We start from the raw sequence: 23162 nt of genomic DNA, 5'->3' as shown, positions 1-23162 counted from the left end.
TAGGGCACTTTCAGCTTTTTCTTAAACCACTTACTTCCGACAAGGGAAGGGTGTAGTGTAGCCATTTTTAATGTAGATTTATGCACATTTGATTAAAGTATTAGGCCTCTGTGCACTTTGCCCTAGATGCGTTTTATTTAGCCTCGCACTGTTATTTTACAATTAGCAGTTTCACGGTCTTGTTTTATTTTCTTCTATCACACTGTTTAGCTTACTTCAGCACTGAAGTTCTCAAACAATAAATTCTTGCTCGCTCTGTGCTTCAGTCAAGGTTGCAGTCTGGTACATTGCCGATAGACGTGGTAGAAGTTTAGTCTTTAGGGTTCGTAGACAGTACACATTCTTACTTAGGGACATTTCTTAGAATACCGGCGTGTTAGTTATAAAAACACTTTCTAGTCCTGGTACACGTAAGAGGGAGATTCCGACCAGGAACCCACAACTAGATGCTGACTGCCCTGTTGCAGATGCTGATCCAGATCACAGGCTTTTGCTTAGGTATGAGGGTTGATGTCCTCCCGGGGGAACCTGAAAGGCAGGCTTAGAGCTTAACATGCTGTGCTCAAAATATAACTTAGAGGGAGAACGTAACCTAGTTGCAATATGATAGAATTATTTTTATGTTTCACTCTCCTCCTTACTATTTCAATCCTACTCTGTTGTATGGTTCTGGTTATTGCGACTCACGCCTTGTTCTCTAAAATGCAGTCGTTTTATTCAACCAATCTTTAAAACTCAAACTGCCTTTGTCATTTATATATGAGACCGCACTGTGTATGAGAGAACTGGTTGTGACCTGAGTGACCACGACTTCCCTGGGAAGCACTAGGATGTCATGCGCTCGGCTGCCCAATTGTCTCTTCCCTTTGGGAAAGATAAGGCACTGCTAGTTAGCCAGAATTTACCCCGGATTTGGGGTGACAAGGGTCCTTCGCCCTGGGTCACACTTAGTCCCCCACACTGTGAAGGATCTTACCGCCCAAAAATCCAGTAGTCTCATTAGGATAATGAGAGCCTACGCGACACTAGTACCATTCACTAGTCTTTCCAACCATCATCAGTCACAGTAACACAGAATCAGGCCAATCCTTTTTTCGAAATACAGTGCTGGCCACACAATTCTTCAGGTTTGGATTTCTGTCATCTTCCCAGCAACCTGGAACATAGAATCAGTATCTGTATGATCATCCATTGAGATTGAGTCATATGCTCAAGACAACAACTTGGCTTTAGGTCTATCTTTAGGTCAGATGAACGATGGACTACCAGTTGAGCCATGCATAATAATCAGCATCAAAACCTACTTCACATTAGTGCAAGATGGCACTGAAATGTTAGCAAGTGTTCTTCAAAACACAATAATACAAAGGCTATTAAAGTATGTTATTATTGCCTCACTTACAAAATAAGGTGTAAAGTGCCTCAGTATCCTTGGTAAATGCTTGATGAATTTATAACCCCTTTTTTCTAAGTGAGATTCTGGTACTGGAGCCCATACATAAATTTCAAGAGTTCTTCAATCAATTGTTCTCTATCATGATTAGCAATCTGACATCAAATCTGCCAGAGAGATGGGGACATTAGTAACACGTATCTGAGAAGACCTCTGGACTGTTACAGAAGAATCAATCACCAATCCGAGTGTTATTAAACCTAACATATTACAACACAGTGAATCAGTAAAAACGTGAATTTTGCAAGCACAACTACATGACAATATCCTAAATGACTCTAAAGTGATTGAAAAAAAGTAACAAAAAACATATTTTTATCTTTGAGAGTGATGAAGATGACATAATGGAGTGGCACAAGCTATTCAGTGAGATTCAGTAACTTCTCCATCTTTTCTGACAGGAGATCCCAAGCAATAGACTTAAATGAGGCTTGTACCTTAATGATGGTTTCCAAGCATGTATAACTTACTTCACCTACTAGGGTGATCTTTTCAATGTCTCCACAACTCAGTGCACACCATGATGATGCTCTTGCTCATACAGCTATGCCGCCTCCCAAAAGGCAAAAAATGGAAAATCTGCAAAACATAAACGGAACTAGCACATTCTCAGTATTTCTCAAATATAAAAACATTAAGCCACAGGGGTCCAGGTGTTCAGGAAGTCTGGCTAAGAAACCAAATCCCATCTAGCAATCTCACAACTAAACCTGGGCGAAATGTAGTTTTTGTTTCTGAAAGAAAAATGTGAAATTTGACACAAAGGGGGTCATTCTGACCCTGGCGGTCATAGACCGCCAGGGCCGGGGACCGCGGATGCACCGCCAACAGGCGGTGCATCCAGGCCAATTCACCGCCGCGGTCAGAAAAGGGAAACCGGCGGTTTCCCGCCGGTTTTCCCCTGGCCTGAGGAATCCTCCATGGCGGCGCTGCAGGAAGCGCCGCCATGGGGATTCCGACCCCCTTCCCGCCAGCCTGGTTCTGGCGGTTTTGACCGCCAGAACCTTGCTGGCGGGAACGGGTGTCATGGGGCCCCTGGGGGCCCCTGCAGTGCCCATGCCAATGGCCAATGGCATGGGCACTGCAGGGGCCCCCTAACAGGGCCCCACAAAGATTTTCAGTGTCTACATAGCAGACACTGAAAATCGCGACGGGTGCAACTGCACCCGTCGCACCCTTTCCACTCCGCCGGCTCCATTCGGAGCTGGCATCCTCGTGGAAGGGGGTTTCCCGCTGAGCGGGCGGGCGGCCTTCTGGCGGTCGCCCGCCAGCCCAGCGGGAAACTCAGAATTACCGCGGCGGTCTTTTGACCGCGCTACGGTATTCTGTCGGGGGAACTTTGGCGGGCGGCCTCCACCGCCCGCCGAAGTCAGAATGACCCCCAAAATGCCCAATTTGCAGTTTTCTGCATATGTGAACAACTGGAAAATTTGCTGGCTGAAGGTGATTGGTTGGTTTCTTAACAGTGGGATGACAAAAAATTTGCAAGGATAGAAATGAAAAAAAGGACCAGGCATTTCCGCAAGCACACCAAATTCTAAGAAAGTGGTGAATTTATTGCTCAAGACATTTTTCTGTGGGCGGATTTAGGGTTAAAATTTAATGAAATGTTTTGCTCACTGCTTCTGACCACCAGGTCAGGGGAGTAAATTGGACCCAGAGAGCAGGCATCATAGAATCCAGTTCCTAGAAGGGGTGTGTTGGAGCTAGTTTGTGTGCATCATATACACAAACTGGAAAGTTCACATTGATCTGTAAGGCTAGATGACTTTTTATCCCAAAAATTGTTTTACAAAAAAGTAGTAATTTACAGTTAGTGGGAAATATATGATAATAGTTTCTTACAAATGATTTTTTAATGCTCTTCTTTGACTGCACTAATGTATTCTGTCACAAGGATGTTTCCGTAGAAACAAAGCTTCTAGTTTTGTGAAAAACTCTCCTGAATTGAAGTACTTCGCAAAATCATGAAGTTTAGAACTTTCTAAACTTTCTCTTAAGCCTTACTGAATAATTGAGCCATTTATCAATAAAGGACTAGAAACAGTATAGAACCAACCACACCATTTGCTTTGCGTTGAATGATAAATGCTGTCAGAATAGTCTAAACTAATAGAGTTGCTATTACTTTTCCTGAAAATTAACGGTTAAGCATGGCAGTACTGTAACACAGCAGGGACTAAGCAGCAAATCTAAATACCACGAGACAGCTCTCAGCGGGAGATAGGACCGGAATGTCTGTACAAGTTTGCACTTTTGGCTGCTGTATGTTGCAAATCTGCTAGGATTCCTCCTCTTTCTGTGTCATATTTAATTCATACTCAATTGTGCATTATGATAAAGAGTTTAAATCTGATTGTCGCGCATAAAAATGTAGTGCATACGAGCCCCAAGCAACTGTCGGACATTTATGGCAAGTGGTACCTTTTTGGCCGTTGTGTTAAGTGATGTACAAAAAAGAGGTCACAAGGCGCCTGGTGTTTTTTCACGCCGAGTGACACGTGACGGTGCCTTCATTTTGCACTGTGACGAATGGACAAACCGTTGGAGCTCAAAATGCACATTTGGTAGTACTGTCATATTCCTGTCCCTTTAATATTATTAAAGCAAAAGTATGATTACGGACACCATCGAACGGTTTGTTCAGTGTAGGCATGGAGGGGTGCTAAAGACAACAGACCTCCTTTTTTGCTTGTAGATAATTACGTTTTTAACGTAGTCTACTTCCTTAAAGGGACAGTAGCAGAATTCTAAAGGGCTTTGCATACCGTGGGTGACATTGGGGAAAGCCAGCAGTAAGTAATCACTTGGACAAGTCCACTTTTCAAATGGATACCACTCTCTTTCGGTAATTGGTATCTGATTAATGAATTGCCACCGCGAATGTGGCCTCAAACAATTGATATATTTAATTGCATATCGAAAAGAGCAAGGGGGACTCCTTTGATACCATAATTCACGTTTCAGTTAGCAATGGCTTGCAAAGTGTACTTTGCAGGTCAGGAAGACAGTTCTCTTTGTGCATAACAACTTTGAATTTTGCAGCCTTAATGCCTGTATCTACTTCAGGTCCGTGGCACTATCATGTGTAGCCTTCGAATGAGCTACGGCTGCTCATAAGTATCTCTGAATATTCTTGCTTTTGGTGTTTACACAGTGCAAAGTGGTAGAGACAGTGTCAGAACACACAAGAAGTGAATACATGTTCTTGACAGTTCATGAGGCATAGAGACTGGAGAAGTATCTGGGCAATGGTCCTTGCATGAAATTGGCCAAATGGCCTTGGCAAGAGAGTGGAGATGGAGTCCAGATGGGTGTCCAGATGCTGAGTGTGAAAATGAATTAGCTCTCAGTGTAGCCCTTGCATGTCATGGGAGCAAGTCATCATGCAAGATGCTTAAATTATTCTTCCAGGAGGGATAGTGAGAAGTAAAGAATAGATTTTACAAAAAAACTTTGCAATCCGCACAAATCATTAATGGTTTGGAAAAGTGAAACTGATTCCAGGCAGTAGGGTGGATCTTGAGTTCGTGTAATAGGAAGTCAATAAACAGACTTGAAGGTCTGAACGGTCATTTTTGCTGTCACATTTGTGTTCTTGGCAGTTTCTATGTTCATGTTAATGCACGAGTTTACTTATGTTTCTATGAATAAATGTATAAATGTAGATATTAATTAATTTAGGTATGCGTAAGTAAATAAAGTGTTGGTTAGTTGAGAGCAGATATAATTTCAATTTAAAAGTGCATATTATATTTAGGTTCAATTAGAAACTAATGCTCTTGTCGAGGCCTGAGCATTTTCTTTTGCACAACAGAGAAGTAAAAATATTGTACAGATTTACGATCAGCATTGTTCCGCCTCCATTAAATTGTTGGCAGTTCGCACCAGTGTTTTGGCAGTTTATATCGGTTGGGGTTGGGCTAATTCATATGTGAATGACATTTCACGAAAAGCGTGACAGTCGTCCAGCAGGGCAGATTCACGAACAAACCGAGAAATACGTAATTGAGTAACATTTCTACATAGGTGAGTTTTGCAATTTTTGCTTTTTATTGAAAATGTTCTCTTACTACTGTTCTTTACTATAGGAAATAGTTATTCACAGAATTATTTCATACCTATCATAAAACTAGATGTTTTCCTAGCTTTGACCCGTTTTTTCGTTTAGTGGAAATGTAGTAAGTAGGACGGGTGAGTATTAAAAAAGAAGTGCAGATGCATATGCATTTAGCTTCATGAACTGAGGCGTTTTAGATCTGTCTCAGATATTACCGTTTTTCAACATAACCTTCCAGCTCACAAGCTGTGAATAGAATTGCGGGACAAAGTGGGTGTAAGGTGGAACGACCACAAACCACGTGGGCCAAGAACCGGCCCAAAAGAGAAGAAAAAGGCACCAGAGAATAACGAACCGGCTTATTCTGGTTTAACCTCATGATGTGATTTTAGTGGTTCACAACCCCGTTAGGCAAACAAGCATTTGCAACGCAACAGTTCTCGTATTTACTTGAGTCGGGGCGTTGTGAATTAATGACTGGACTTTTTTGCCTCTTTAATTGGTCAACACTGCCGAATTTTTTGTTCCTTTCTGCCACATAATTGTAGTGGCTCTGCATATAACTAAAGGGCTAGTAGGCCCACTGGAATATTTTTTTAACACAATATTTGTTCAGCATTGGACTTGTGGATAGGTGTCACATGAGTTTTGCAACTTGGATAAATAGGCAAACCAGCTGCAGAGTTTTGATATTACTTAATACAAATATTCAATGCTGGACCCCTCTACTTTAAGAACACCAAAAAAGTACGTAGCCTGTGACTTTGAAGACACAGGGTGATATCTATTACTCTATACCAGTGCTTTGTGGAACTGATGTTGAAGATGGGCTAGGGTTAAGGCTGTCAATGCTACCTTTTGCATGCTCCTCACAATAGGACTTACTGTTTTCCAAGACCAGACTTGACGGTCTGTTTGACCTTAATTCCAATTTATATATTTGTTATTTATTTATTTTAATTGTGGCAAATAAAGCAGAGGGTAAAGGAAGCTAGGGAAATGAAACACAGGGTGAGATAAAGAGAAAGAAAGAAAGAAAAGAGAAGCACAAGAATGGGGAAGGAGAGAGCCTGGAATAAAGATGTGGTTGAAGAGTAAAAGTGGGTGGGCATGATGAAAAGAAACTAGCAGCTGGAAAGATAACATTTAAGGAATATAAGACACAAAGAGAAACAGAGCTAGCAGATCTGACATGTCCTTGATGCAGACAGTACACTATCAGCAAAGCATGAATGACCGTGGCACCGACCAAGCTCTCCGCTATCGAGTCTACCTGGCAGCATGGCCACAAGAATGATAAGCAAATCAGTCAAGTGTTTTAAAATTACTGTCGACATGAGAAGGATCTCACACAGGTCACCTTCGCTGAGCTAAAGAAAAGTGTGTGAAATGGCGAACACTGAAGACTGCTCAACGTCAAGTGATGTTTAATGCTTCTGGAAGTTATATTTCTCGCTCTCCCCTGGTGCAAAATATCTCCACCTCTGTGTGGTAAAAGATTTTAGAAAACAAGCAAACGGCTGACAGAAGGGTCTGAAGAAACAAGTTTGGGCTCTATGAGACTTGAAAGCGAACCGGCCACCACGGAACGCAAAGGAGAGACACCTGTGATGTACCTGGTAGTCTTTCAAGGTGCTGCAATACCACTGATCGAGTTCGCAATTTCTGAAACTTCTAAGCACCATGAGCACCATAAGCATGAAAGTGAAGGAGAGAGACAAGAGGAAAAAGGAGTCCGCCTACAGTAGAACATATTGGCAATTGTGTAATTATCCATGTAACAGGGTCAGTCCCCAAGGTGGTAACAAACCAGCCTCAAGGCTGGACAAACAAAAAGCATTTACCTACAACATCAAGGGATTTTTGAAAGGCAGGTCCAGGAACAAATGAAAGTGAGGGGCGTGATCTGGGCGTGATGCAAGCCCACAAATAGATAACAACACATCGGAAAGCAGCAATTTTGTGCTGTGTTAGAGCATCTGACCTTAATAATTAAACTTACAAGGGGACGCAAATAGGTCGATGAACCTTTGGACTCGCAAGTAAGATGTTCCCACCATAACTCCAGTACAAGCATATCAATAATAAATCGATAACGTCAATAATCAATGATAATCAATTACATTAGTAATCAATTGTAGTCAGTAATTGTCACACACCATGACCTTTCAGTCATGAATAACCACATCTTTTAGAAAAGTTAGAATATGTATTTTCCATATTAACAATGCTAACGTCATGTAAATTAATCTCAAAATCAAATGATACTCATACAGAAACAAGACTGTCTGTCCGAACCTGCGAAAGAAGCGCAATCTAATCAAAGCTTGAACAACACAACACATTCTAAAGTTACAGTACAAATTTATGACAAGAACAATTGTGCGAACGGTAACACATACATTTAGATTCAGCAGAGAAATTCATCAAACATTTCTCCCTATTAGCAAAGTAAGGATCCTTAACTAACACCAGATTAGCATCAGCATGTTGGGCTTCATGCAAAACAATTTAGTAAACGCAAATTTGGAAAATATCTAACTATTGGCTCTGTCAAAACAGTGTGGTTGGTACCTAGAAAGAAAAGCAAATATGCATAACATTCACACAGGTACAATAATACCTCTCCTCAATTTGATCGGCAAGCTAAGATAATCTTCGTCATCAGGACTTTAGTCGATCAGCAAGGCATCAGGATTCAGCATCAAAGTTCAGAAAACGCAAAGGCCCGTATTTATACTTTTTTTAGCGCCGCATTTGTGTCACTTTTTGACGCAAAAGCGGTGCAAACTTGCAAAATCCAATTGTATTTTGTAAGTTTGCGCCGTTTTTTCGTCAAAAAGCGGCGCAAATGCGGCGCTAAAAAAGTATAAATATGGGCCAAAGTCTATAAGCAACTCAAAAGACTAGAGGTAAGCCATCAGGAAGAATAGAGAGAAAGGCGCCTCGCTTCTTGGTGCAGTTCCATTAAGTTAAATTCACTAAAACTACTTCCCAAGCCCCTATTGGTCAAGGGATCGCATGTTCAAACTTTATCTAATAAAACGAAATCTTCAAATCAATGAATTCTTCCACTACTCCGTTGACATGTTGCTGATTGGTTTTTCCTGCAATGTTCTCATCATCCGGCTCGTCAGGTAACAATATTGTTGCAGCTTCTACTCCAGTCAGTGTCTCCATTGTTCTCCTCCTGAGAAAGTCAGTCTTTCCCGCATTACATACATTTTGTTACATTGCGCAAGAACAGCATCTTCTAGCAGTCGGTTCTCATGAGAAACCTTTCCAGCAACAGGCACATTTAAACACTACAATGGAAAATCACAATTTAACTCTCTAGGACAGCCATTTTATTACACGTTAAGAAATACTGCTCAACATGAGGCCCGGCAACTATGCCATGACCTTCGCTAAGTTAAGGCCTACAATTAATAAAGCTAATACGTAATGCATAACCGTTAATGTGACACATTATTACATTAGTGAAACATATATTCAACATTTCATAGTATTAGACTATTAATAAGTACACTTTGTGAACATTGGCAGCCGCCATTCATTGTGATCATAGTTTCCAATGCTTGCATTATTTGTCTACGTCATTATGTTTTCTACACAAATCCATTACTCATAATACATGAACACCTATCAATAATTTTTATTAAAACACCTGCGCTAGCAGCTGCTACGCTCAATATAAAAATGTTACTATGTCTATGTATAGGCATGACTGACAGACACACATAGTGAACTAGGGACACGTAAAGTTTTTCTCATGAAGTACTTGTAACTCTTAAAAAAACACAATTAGTATCCATTGTTTGGAAACTTTTCTGCATGTTTGGTTTGAAAGAGCGTAGCTTGGCTGTGCTACTAATTCTCTGAAATAAAAACGTGAACGGGTGGTCACTTTCTGGTAGTCACAATTTGGTGGTCATATTTTGTAGAAACTGGTGAAATGCTTTTATATAACTACTGCACTGCAAAGCATAAGAGTAGAGGCTCCATTGCATATAATATTTAAGTAATGTTTTGTGTTTATTTATTTGAAACTAACATTTTGAAAGTATTATTCTGCATAATCATTCTGTATATTCTCAAATTTGGTTAATCTGAAAGTATATTCATGTTTTATTAATGTAGCTGGAGTGAAGTTTTTATGTATATATCGTTCTTCTTTTCACAGTTAACTTTCAATGTAAAGATAGTTTTTCTTAATGTTTTTTCTCCTAGATGCAGGTGTTAGGGGCTGAGGCAAAGTTAACAAGAAGCTTAATGTGTGTGCGAGAGATAAGAAAGCCTGAGACGAGCTATGCTAGGACAAAGGGGAGCATTCTGGAAGTTGGAGGGGAAACATCCTTTTTTACGACTTTTTTATTACGAAAGTCGTGGTTAACGAAAGCGTAACAACGCTTTTTTTAACCACGACTTCGTATTTTTGTGCCTTAACTACGTATGTTCTGAACAACGAACATGCGTGGTTAAGGTACAAAGAAGGGAGTTGGCGAAGGTAAGTGGTGGGTTTTGGTTTTGGGGTGGGGTTGGGGGGTGGGGCGTTTTTGGTTTTGGGGAGGGGGTGGGGGGTCAGGGGGTTTTAGGTTTTGGGGTGGGGTTGGGGGGGTGGGGCGTTTTTGGGTTTTAGGGAGGGGTTGGGGGTTAGGGGGTTTTAGGTTTTGGGGTGGGGTTGGGGGGGTGGGGCGTTTTTGGTTTTGGGGAGGGGGTGGGGGGTTAGGGGGTTTTAGTTTTTGGGGTGGGGTTGGGGGGTGGGACGTTTTTGGTTTTGGGGAGGGGGAGGGGAGTCAGTGGTTTTTAGGTTTTGGGGTGGGGTTGGGGGGTGGCGCGTTTTTGGTTTTGGGGAGTGGTTGGGGGGTCAGGGGGTTTTAGGTTTTGGGGTGGGGTTGCGGGGGTGGGGCGTTTTTGGTTTTGGGGAGTGGGTGGGGGGTCAGGGGGTTTTAGGTTTTAGGGTGGGGTTGTGGGGGTGGGGCGTTTTTGGTTTTGGGGAGTGGGTGGGTGGTCAGGGGGTTTTAGGTTTTAGGGTGGGGTTGGGGGGTGGGGCGTTTTTGGTTTTGGGGAGTGGGTGGGGGGTCAGCGGGTTTTAGGTTTTGGGGTGGGGTTGGGGGGGGTGGGGTGAGGGATGTTGGGTGAATGGTGCCTATTGCTAATGATTTTATCAGGAATGCCTTTACAACGAAATATCGTTGTTAAGGCATTCGTGGTAAAATCATTAGTAGTAAGGACGAGGTCGGTGTTCCGACCTCGTTGTTAAGGTTAGTAGTTGTTTTTAATTCGGTGTTCCGTCATATAATCAGTTGGCAGCTGTAATTCTTTTAAAATTGCTGAGACAAAAGAGTATAAAGATCGTACAAGGCCCCTGAAAGTTACAACTTCTAATTAAAATTAATTGGGGTTTCGATTGAGAAGCTTCAACTGTGATGTCATTGTCTTGACAAACTTTGATTTAAAGAAGGCTTAGTTAATGAGAGAACTCAGATATTTTTCACCCTTCAGGCTGACCGGACCCTTATGAGGTACAGCCCTCATATTTTCTATGTGGCTTTATTGCACTGCAGCTCTCTTAACAGAATATTCCACTGAATTTGTGTTTGCAGACCCTTCTTAAATACTTTTTTTAGAATTAGAATATTTAGGGTTTTGTTTGAATGGTTAGGAAGGAAAATTTGATTCTCGTACCCAAGAACCACATGCTTTTTCTGATTTTCTGTAGTGTTGCAATTGAAGTCTTAGGGGGTCATTATGACCCTGGCGGTCGGTGGTAAAGCGGCGGTAAGACCGCAAACAGGTCGGTGGTAAAAAATAACGGTCATCCGCACTTCATCATTCCGACTGCCATGGCGGTGTAGACCGCTGGGCTGGAGATTGCGGTCTCCAGCCCGGCGGTCGTCACTAGACCGCCAACGGTATCAGGACCCTGCATACCGCCATGGATCTCGGGTGGTTGGGAACCGCCATGAGATCCATGGCGGTAGGCACTATCAGTGCCAAGGAATTCCTTGCACCCCGACCCCGAACATGCACATATACACACCCCTACCCGCACACATTTCCCATACACACAGCATCCCCCCGCACAAATACCCTCACTCACTCACCCCCTCTACACTCTCACATGCACACCCCCATGCACGCACACAACACACAACACCCCCCCACCCCCTTCCCTAATGAGAGATCAACTTACCTTGTCTGTTGATCCTCCGGGAGGGGACGGGATCCATGGGGGCAGCTCCGCCACCAGAACACCGTCACCAGAACACCACCACACCGAATCATGGGACGTGATTCAGTGGGCGGCGTTCTGTTGACGTGGCGGTGGAGGTTGAGCAACCTCCACTTTCCCGCCGCCCGCCAGTATGGCTGCTGGTGGCTTTCCGTACGAAAAAGGACTGCGGGCTGCCAGCGGTTATAATACGCGGCGCGGAAGACTGCCACCACTGGTGGTCTTCAGCATGGCGGTACCTCGGCGGTCTTGCGAAAAGACCGCTGAGGTCGTATTGACCCCCTTAGTCTTGTACATGCTGACTAAGTTTAAAACTCTCTATTGGTGGTTTTATATATCTATATTATGGTTTTGAGACTCATTTATGTAACACTGACTTTCAGTATATAATAAAGCTCTATAAATCGTTGATCTGACTCCGGATATTATTGTGTGACATATTTGGTTCACAGAAATTGTTTAAATGATTTAGCAACTGTGTCTCTCTCTACCCCTCGGAACTGAGAATAAAATATTCATTGGACCCCTGAATTAGAGATAGGGCCCCGAGCTCCATCAAATGGTTGCAGGAACCAATGGTTTTCCTTCTGAAGTGGAAAACTCTGGGACCATGTTCTAGAGTAGGTAGTTCCCAGAGCCCAGTTCCTAGTGTTGATTGTGAAGTGCAGCAGTTTCCGGTAAGATTGTGATGATTGTGAAGTTTGATGATGTTTTGCACAGATGTTTTGAATTGTGTGAATGTGGTGATTTATAGTGAAGTTGAAATGGTTATCTGGTCCGACGTGGCCTAATATCCTGGGTGCAGAAGACACCATATTAGATTGTCTGCTGCATATTTGTGGTCATTGTGAGACGTTATCAATGGCCGCACTAAACTAGAAGTTTACTTTTTGCGAATGTGAGAGAATTGGTATAGTGGATCTTATTGCGCAGAGAAAAGCTGTACTGATTTAGATGTTACCCCACAGGTCTAGGTTTCATCGGAAGGGGTTGTAAATGTTCTTGTGTGTTTGAAACTCTTAATTCTTTAGTAAAGCAAAGGTTTATTGTATTGTATTTTGTATGCGTGTGATGCTCAGGAGCAAGTGTGCATGCAGATTGTAAAGGAGGGGGAACTGCTGCGAGGAGTGAGATCTACGTCACAGTGTGCCACACTGGTATAGGTCTGTTGGTGTGGTATTGGGCTGCTCTTGGTGGGTGATGTCATGAGGTGCAGGGCTGTGATTGGTGGTTGTGGCTGAGCAAAAGATTGTGTATATGGCACTATCTTGAATTGGATTGAATTATTGCGAAAAGTTTGGAAAAATGAAATGTTCTAAAGTAATACAAGACATGTTTAGAGGGGATGTCTAAATCCCCAGTCAGGAGGGAGAAGTGCCGTCTCCCAAAGGTACTCCAGGTCACTAGAGGGCTATAAGTGTAGGGCTTCATACTTGTGTTTGGCTTGGTCAATGGTACAAGATCACAAAAAAGGATATTCCATTGAGATTCCTGGACTACAGCATGTTTAATTGACGAATCATTGAGAATCTGAGGAGAGGGCTATTTGAAATGAAGCTCCCTCCTAGACTTGCACAATGTGTGACACTTAATGCGTGAGAACATGCTGCTCATGCCAGAGAGAAGAATACCAAGGTAGGCTAAAGAAAGAAAGGAAAGATGTGCAAAGTTATGCAGATGTTAGATTGGATGCTGAGCAGAAAAGGTAGAGAAGAGACATGATAGAGGGAGTCAAGCTGTATCCAGCCGTGACTACTGATACGACTGAAGGTGAGGGTGAAAGGAAATCAACACAAAAACTGATACAAAAGAAACCAATTGAGCCTAATGAAATGAGTATGGAAAGTGATGGGGACTCTGGAGATAGCCTTTTGGATGTGTTACTTTCTGAGCCTCTAGCCCCATATAATGAAAATAGGGTGGAAGTGGGTGTTGTGACTCAGTTGCTATTGCGACTGCCCCAACAAAATGACCCCTAGTCCAGTAGGAGTTCCTTCCACTAGTGTATCCCCATTGTTCCTATACTGAACTCTGTGGATGCCCTTACAGTTCCAGTTACTATTGGTCCAGTAGTTCCTGTGCACAAGACAGAAGGTCCTGGGAGAAATATGAACAATCTGAATGTACCTGATAATGCTGAAAGACAGAGCGAAGTTCCAAATGCTTCTAGTGCCAGGAACTTTGTTCCTTTAATTCCAACTCATACCAGCACTCCATGCGGGGCAATTGCAGATACAAAGATGAACATGTCAGGATAGGTTCTTATCAAAAGATTCCTACCCATACTACTCCCTTATGGCAACCACCTGTGAATTTGATAAATAGTGTCCAAGGAAATAATTCCATCCCAAAACTTCCTGTTGTTACACAATTAGTGTAAGGAGATAGATGAGTGGACACAATTCTTAATGGAAATACCCAATCTGAGGAGAGTATGAATATAGAGGTGAGTGAGGAAATGCTTCCATCAACCCGAAAGGAGAGGATTTTCGACGTGACAAAAATAATGGCAGAACCAGGAACAATGATTGTTAGAAATCTTGGGTTGGAAAAGCTAGACGCATATCAAGAGGATGAGCTTGCTTTCATATGTAGGGGCACTGCTAAACAAGTAGGCCAAGTTCCTGATACGTTGGCAGAATTGGCACAGAAATATGAGGTAGACATAAAACAAAACAAAAAACTTGCAGAGAAACTATCAGATGTGTTTTAGTGACAAATATATTTCTGAAATGACAACCGCAGGATTAAAAACCCAGATTAAGGAACTGCTTAATAGCATTAGGAAAATGAATTGGATAAGTGGGAGACAAAATGGGCAAAAAAGAAAGAGGTGAAGAAACCATCAGGTGAACCTCCACCAGTTAGAGCAGAGGGAAGTGTTGAAGCTTTCTCTTTAAGAGAAGTGCCTAGTGGAGGGTATGTTCATGTGCCATGGAGCAGGAATGATCTTGCATTAGTTACTAATGATTTCCCAAAATTGCGAGAGGAGCCAGTTGAATGGTACAAACAGGTCTAACGATTTGTAAAAAGTTTGTAGGTGTTGTGGGTAGATTTGGACACATTGTTTGACATTGTTGTTCTGAATGATTTATGGGCAGAATGTAAGATAGCTGTTCACTGGTCTGAAAAGGAACCACCTAGACATATAGTAACTAGGGGTCCCTCACTGTTGGTTACGAAGATATATCAGGAGGTCATAACATTCCTGAAAGGGAAAGTGCCTTCTCAGGATGTTGACTGGGTCAAAATTGACAGGACGACTCAAGAACTAAAGGTGTCGATACATGCCTATTATAAGAGACTGTTGCAAGCATTCAAACAGTATAGTGGTATGGAGACATTGGCGTCAAAAGATATGGGACATTTTGTGTCAAGGTTTGTGACAGGTTTGAGGCCAGAGCTTAGCTTGATGATTCAGCAGCATTTGATGTGTGGCAGGATAAGACTATTAACAAGATCTTGCATTGTTCAAAATACTGCCACAATGAAATAGAAATGAAACAGAAGATGTTTAATGAAAAACTGATGATTGCTCAAATGAAAGCAGCTCAGAGAACTAGCAAGATGTCCATAGCTGTGAGTAATGCAGGTGCAATGCAAATTGTATATCAACAGCCACATAATCAAACACATGGCAGAGTTGGAGGTGTCCCAATAGATCCTAGGAATGGATGTAAATAGTCTAAAAAAGTTTTCAATAAACTGGGACACTGGAAGTGGGAATGTTGTTTAAATCCTGCTACTCAAGTACAAAATAAAGGGTTTGCATCCTCTCAGAATAATACTTTTAACCAGATGCAGAGAGTCCAAAGGCCCAGGCGTCAACATTTTAATGTGCCCCAAGCCCTGACAATGCAAGTCCCTCAAGCTCTGATGCCACAGCAAAATGCCACTGGCATGCATCAACATCCATATAAAAGTCTGAGAATGAATGGAAATGGAGTTCAGAATGGAAATTCGTTCCAACCATATCCTTTGTTTGATACAGGTGAAGAAAATGGCTCTGATCAGTCAGGCTCATGGTGCCTCAAAGGGGAGAAAGAGAGCATACTTGGATGAGCCTTAGAGGTAGACCAGAGTGGACCATTCATACATAGTGAGGTAGATGTCCAACCTTGTCATTTTTGGTTAACACTGGTGCTCCCCATTCTTCTCTGAGAACAGTAGAAGTCCCAAACCTTCCCATCTTGGGTAAAACAGTCCAAGTTGTTGGTGTGGAAAATAAACAGATGAAGGTTCAGGAAACTGCCCCAGTACTAGTGAAAATAGGATCGTTTGAAGACAAGTGCAAGTTCATATTATGCAACCATAGTCCAGTAAACCTCTTAGGAAGGGATTTAGTTTTGAAATTACATTGTGACATTTATTGTGCCCCAGCAGACATAGAGGTTCATACTCAAGATAAAGATGCTGCCTTTAAGTTGATGAAAAGTGAAGCACATTGCGCTTTACTGACTCTGTTAACAGTTGATTACCTGCCCTTGGATTTGAGGGAAACTGTTAAGCACAAAGTGTGGGATTTTCTGAAAAGGCAATTGGACTAATAAAAGATGTAGAACCTGTCTGAATCATTGTTAGACCAAATGTTGAGTTCTCAAAGACTCCACAGACCCCTCAGACAATTGCTGGAATGACTCCTGTAATCGAGTTCATGATTCAGCAAAGAATTCTAAAGGAGATAATGGGAAGTCCTTGTAACTCTCCCATCATGGGTCTTCAGAAACCAAATAGAAAGTACAGGATTGTACGATATTTGAGAAAATTAAACAATATTGTTGTTCCCTGTTGCCCTGTGGTACCAAATCCAGCTGTGATATTTTTTTCAGGTTCCATGAGAGGCTGAGTGGTTCACTGTCATTGACCTGTGTCAGGCCTTCTTTTTGATACCATTGCATGAGGACAATAAGTTCCTTTCTGCATTCTGGCCTGGAAACAGGATTTCAATATGGTGTCGTGCACCACAAGGGTATACTGAGTCACCATCGATCTTTAATCAGATTCTAAAGAAAAATCTGGAATCTTTGATTATGCCTTGCTGCTAAGTTGTGATTCAGTACATCAACAACCTTATGGTGGTGTCAAATATTAAAGGAGCATGCAAACAGGATACTATTGCATTGTTGAACCACCTGGCTGAGAATGGACATAAAGTGTCTCCTGGAAAGTTACTGTACTGTCGTAAACAGGTTCAGTACATTGGACATCAAATTGAGAATGGAGTAGGAAATGTGTCTCAGGAGAGGATTTCAGCTATAATGAAAATGGGTCCACCAGCTACCCAGAGGGAAGTCAGGATGTTTTTGGGAATGATGGGCTACTGTAGACAGTGGATACCTAACTTTTCCCGAGTGGTCAAGCCTTTACAGAGGCTGACACACAAGATGTGCCTGATCCGGTACCATGGGACAGTAAATGCCTTGTCACATTCCTTGAGCTGAGATAATGACTCTGTCATGCCCCAGGTCTGGGAATGCCTGATTATAATCAATCTTTTGTGCTTTTCTGCAGTGAGAGGGAGAGCAGCTCGCCCTCAGTGCTGACACAAACACATGGAAATGCCAAGAGACCAGTGTCATATTTTTCTGCTATGTTGGATCCTGCTGCATCTGCTTTGCCTGGCTGCCTTAAAGCTATAGCTGCACTTAGTACTGCAATTAAGAGGTGTGAAGATATTGTTATGGGTCATCCATTCATTGTGTATGTGCCTCATTCAGTCGAGCTTTCATTGACGAGGACACACACTCAATATCTCTCCAGCAGTAGACTCACAAAGTGCGAGCAGGTGATCCTGGCCATAGAGAATTTAACAATTAAACGATGTGGAATTTTCAATCCTGCTACCCTATTGCTAATAATGGGTCAAGGATCAATTGAAGATTGTGAGGGAGACCATGATTGCCTTGATGTCACTGAATTATGTACAAAACCCAGATGAGACATACAGGACAAATGTTTGCCTGAATCTGGTTGTGTCTTTTATGATGATGGTTTATGTTTGAAAGACAGTGGAGGAAGTCTGGGAGCGGCTTATGCTGTGTGTACTCTGTCTGAAGTTGTCAAAGCTTCTTGGCTTCAGGGAATATTTTCTGCTCAAGCAGCCAAATTGATTGCAGTTACATGAGCATGTTGTGTCTGATTAATTGAAAGTGACGACTTGGCGTCGTTCATTACTTTGGGCAACTGTGGTCTAAGCAAGGATTTAGGACATCTTCTGGATCGCCAGTCCAGAATGACGAACAAGTGAAGAGTCTCCTCGACACACTACAATTGCCTGAGGAGGTTGCAGTGGTCAAGTGTCCTGCACACCGCTCTGGAGATGACCATGTGAATTTGGGCAATATGTATACCGATGAGATTGCAAAGTACTGCACACATAAAATCTGTACATTTCAATGAAAATTCACAAACGAGGGAATGGATGAGACTAATTTTAACCTCTAGCTAACTCCTGGGATGAGGTGAAAAGGTTACAAAACGAGGTGTCTGAGGAAGAACAGCAAGGTTGGGTTGGAGCAGGTTGTGTCAAAAGAGATGATGACATTTGGGTTTCTTTGGATGAAAGACCAGTGTTGCCAAATAGTTTGTTACCCCCTTTGGCTCAACATTTTCATGGCCCAGCTCAGATTGGTAGGGATGCTATGGTAAAGTTGCTCAGACAAACTTGGTTCAATCCTTAATTCAGAGTGATAGCTAAAGCTCTGTGTCAAAGGTCTGTTTTGTGTTGACAGAACTATGATGGGAAAAGGACCATAGTTACATTTAGCCACGTGGGGCGATCAAGAGGACCTTTTAACAGAATTCAGATTGTTTTTATTGAGATGCTTATGTGTAGTGGATTGAGGTATGTTTTGGTCATTGTATGCATCTTTTCCCATTGGGTTGAAACATACTCAACCAGGTAAAATGATAATCTCACTGTAGCAAAATTGCTATTCGGGGTACGTATTCTGAGGTTTGGATTCCCAACCTCTTTAGAATCAGATTGGGGTACTCATTTCATCATTGAGGTTCTAAAGGTGTTATGTGCAGCATTACAGATGGATCAGAGATTGCACTGCAGCTATAGACCTGAGGCTTTGGGTCTTGTTGAACAAGTGAATGGCATGCTGAAATAGACACTGGCAAAGGTGTGTGCTTCAACATCTCTAAAATGGCCTGATGCTTTGCCCCTTGTGTTGATGAGTCTTCGGAGTATACCTAATGGAAAGACTTGCCATGACCTCCCACAAACTCTTGATCGGTAGGGCGAAGAGACTACCAGTGATTTCTGTGAATGCACTTGTGAATATAACTGATCACATGGTCTTAGACTATTGCAAAGGACTAGCTGATGTGGTGCGTTTTACGTCTCATCAGGTTGGAACAGTCACCCCACAACAGGAAGAGTGCCATGACCTCAGTTCTGGTGATTGGATCTTGGTGAACAAACTCATCAGGAAGATGTGCCTGGAACCTCATTGGCGTGAACTTTATTACTTGATCCTGGTGACAGCGACTGCTGTCAAATGTGAAGGTCTCCTGGAATGGATCCATGTGTCCCACACTCACAGGGTGGAGTGTCCCCTCGATATGACAGCACCTATCCTGCAAGGGCCAGTAGTGCACGAAAGACAACCGGAACAGGTCAGCCAAACTGTTGGGGAACAAACTGAGCTTTAAACTGCACTCAGTCAAGGAGAAGAGTGTCTAAAGCAAATCACGTCTGAAACAGAACCGGTTGAAGTTTGTCCTCAGGTGCAGGAGTCAGACCCAAGATCAGACCCCGGAGAAAGGATGAGTGCTAGTGGAAAGTGAGCGGAAACTGGAAACTGTTGGCCTAGACAACAGGAGTGTGAAGGAAGTGTGCCATCAACAATTGCTGAGGAAACAGAGAATTTTGATCTGAGCAAAAGTGAAGACGAAGTTGTAAAACAGAGAAAGTAAAAAAAACAAGAAAACAAAGTAGTAGGTATTCTTCACCTGAAAGGACCTACTTTGCAAATGATGAAGACCAAGAATTCTGGGAATGTTGGCATCAACATAGTGGTTCAAATGAGCCTCGGTGAACTGGACATTGTGATTGAGCTGTATTTGGAATGTTCATTGTCATCCAGAAACATAGTTTATGCACATATTAGAGACATTTATATAGATCGAGATAAAGGATAAGGAAAAACACCTAGGCCCCAGTAGAAGAAGGAGGATTGTCATGTAGAAGAACATGGAGTAGGGTAAGAAAGTCTCACAAAGATTTATATGCATTATTACTGAATGAACTTTGAGCATTTGAGATTTATTTCATGATTGCATTGGTATAATCAACAAAGAGACATTTACTGCTTCTATACTTTAATTGATAATAGATCTAATTCCAAATACGTAAAGCAGTCAAATCGAAGAAATAGACATAGGTACATATTAGGTGCTTTGCTGCTTGTTCTACTCATAATAGTAATAATATAACTGGTAGGTGTGTTTTCCCCACTTATCATGTAGAGGGAGGGACGTCTGCTGATATTCCTTCCCGAACTATTAGTTCTTAGGAAAGGTAATAGGTTTAATAGAAAAACAGTACACGTAGATACATCTTGAGGAGATTATTCTGCAAATGTATATTTCCACTTGTTATATGAATATGTCAAGAGCATGAAGGCAAGGGACTGCTATGTATGTTCTCAGTTGCCTGCTTCTTATTCAGAAAGTATTACTTATCATCACATCCCTGTGGCTTATGGGATTTCAAGTAGTTTTTATGTTGAGTTTATTTTATGGGACAATTATCAATATTATTTTTCCAACTATGACATGGTTCTTTCAGAAATTCCAATAGTTGAACATTTGAATAGATGTTGAGTGTCTTTGGAAATAAAAATCATTGCAAGATTTTTCAAACCTATTTCCGCCTTAGATACTGTGTATGCACACAGACATAACTTAGCTTGTCTTTTATTAGATGTAGAAAATAAGTTCTTGAATTTAGTTGAAGACTGGAGGAGAGAATTGGAAGCTGGATCACAGTCAGATGAACATTTCTGAAGTCAGAATAGATGGACAAAAGAAGAAATAGAACAGCAGTTATTGGAAAAATAGCTGCTTTAGTTTTAGATTAGGAAGATAAAAGGAGATTGTGCATCTGGATGGAAAGGTGTTTGTGGGTAAGAGTGAATGTGAACACACGTCTGAACTTCAGGGAAATTTCAAGTTGTGTTTGGATGGAGAAGATGCAGTGATTTCTGGCATTTATTTTTTGTGGAAAGTGGGCATATTTTAGGCTGCCGAAAGGATGGTGTGGTACGTGTTACTTGGGAATTCTTTTCCCCAAGATTTATCATGCTGAACACTTTGATAATCCAGTTTAGACACAGGGGTTTACACCTAATCAATGTGTGAGTGCAGGAGAATTAGTGGGAGACATTTTGGTGCTATGATTCTATCTGTGGGAGTGATGTTGAATGATCTGAAAACCAGAAGGTTGTCTACTACAGTTGGCAAATTAGCCACTAGTACTGTCGAAACATTATTTGTTGTCAATACTGAAATGATAGCAATCAGATCAATGGTTTTGCAAAATCAATTTACATTAGACATGTTGCTGCTTGCTCGCAAAAGAAGTGGAATGTTAGGGTTTGCGTTAAACCCATTGATGTTTCTTTTGACTGTGGCCATAGTTTCATTTGTAAGATACTGAATTTTCCGGAGACAAAAGTACAACAAAGCTGAAAGAGAAAGAGAGCACAGGTTGAATTGAGTCAGTGTAGATATTACGATGATATGAAGCGTTTGAAGGAATCCAGGAGAAAGTTGTTCAGAACAACTAGGTTTTAAAGAGTTTCATTCAAGAATGAAAAGGGTTTTTTTGATGATTCTAAAAGTCATCAGAGGGAGAGTTGAAAGAGTGCAGCTTGGCTGTGCCACTATGTCTCTGAAATAAGAACATGAAAGGGTGGTCACTTTCTGGTAGTCATAATTTGGTGGCCAAATTATGTACAAACTGTGCTTTTATATAATTACTGCACTGCAAAGCATAAGAGTAGAGTGCAGCATTGCGTATAAAATGTAAATAATGTTTCATGTATATCTATTTGAAACTAACATTTGGAAAGTAGAATTCTACATAATCATTTCATCTATTCTCACATGTAATGTTTAGAATTCATTTAATCTAAAAGTATATTCATGTTTCATAAATGAGGCTGGAGTGAAGGCCTACACATATATCTTCCTTCTTTTCACAGTTAACTTTCAATGTGGAGATTGTTTTTCTTAATGTTTTTTTCTGAGATGCAGGTGTTAGGGGGCTGAGACAAAGTTAACAAGAAGCTTATTGTGTGTGAGAGATAAGAAAGCCTGAGACAAGATGTGCAAGAATGAGGAGGAGGATTTTGGAAGTTGGCAGCATGTAATTCTTTTAAAATTGATGAGAAGAAAGAGTATCAAGATCGTACGTGGTCCCTAAAAGTTGTAACTTCTAATTAAAATGAATTGGGGGTTCGATGGAGAAGCTTCAGCTGTAATGTCATCATCTTGGGAAACTTTGATTTAAAGAAGGTTTAGTTAGTGAGAGAACTCAGATTCTTTTTCACTTCACCCTTCGGGCTAAACAGACCCTTCCGAGTTACAGACCTCATATTTTCTATCTGGTTTTATGCCACTGCACCTCTCTTAACAGAATATTCTACTGTATTTTTGTTTGCAGACCCTTTTATAAATACCTTTTTACAATTAGACTAGGTGGGGTTTTGTTTAACTGGTTAGGCAGGAAAATTTGGTTCTGGTACCCAAGAACCACATGCTTTTTCTGATTTTCAGTATCGTTGCAATTAGAGTCTTGGCCGTGTACATGCTGTCTAAGTTTCATATTGTACGGCGCTTTAACTCTCCATTGGTGGTTTTATAAATCCATACTATCTATGGTTTTGAGACTCATTATATAATATTGACTTTGAGTCTGTAGTAAAGCCCTATAAATCTTTGATCTGACTCTGGATATTATCGTGTGACACATTGGGTTCACAGAAATTGTTTAACTGATTTACGAACTGTCTCTCTGTACCCCTCAGAACTGAGAGTAAAAGATTCATAGGACCCCAGAACTAGAGATAGGGCCCCAGACTATATCAGGTTTCACATTAAAATGAGGACGCTCACAGATAGAGAGAGAGAAAAAAGTGTCCATGGTTTGTTTTTGTGCAGGAAGGTGTCCCTTCCTGCATAGAAACAATCCAGTCTGTGATGCAGGCATCTTTGCACTATGGTGCAAGGGTGCCTGCATCAGCGCTAGGCAGCCCATTGTGCACAGCACAGGGGTAGAGGACAGAAATGAGCTGTATCTTGTAGATACATCATATTTCTGCCCTTTTCCGGTGGCGCAGGGCAGCACAGCAAGATCACATCCTTGCTGTGCTGCCCTGCACCATGGCGCTTGTAAATAA

Source organism: Pleurodeles waltl, chromosome 10, assembly GCF_031143425.1.
Source record: "Pleurodeles waltl isolate 20211129_DDA chromosome 10, aPleWal1.hap1.20221129, whole genome shotgun sequence".
In the NCBI taxonomy this organism is placed as follows: domain Eukaryota; kingdom Metazoa; phylum Chordata; class Amphibia; order Caudata; family Salamandridae; genus Pleurodeles; species Pleurodeles waltl.
The sequence above is the reverse complement of the archived record's forward strand: the minus strand, read 5'-3'. Positions refer to the sequence as shown.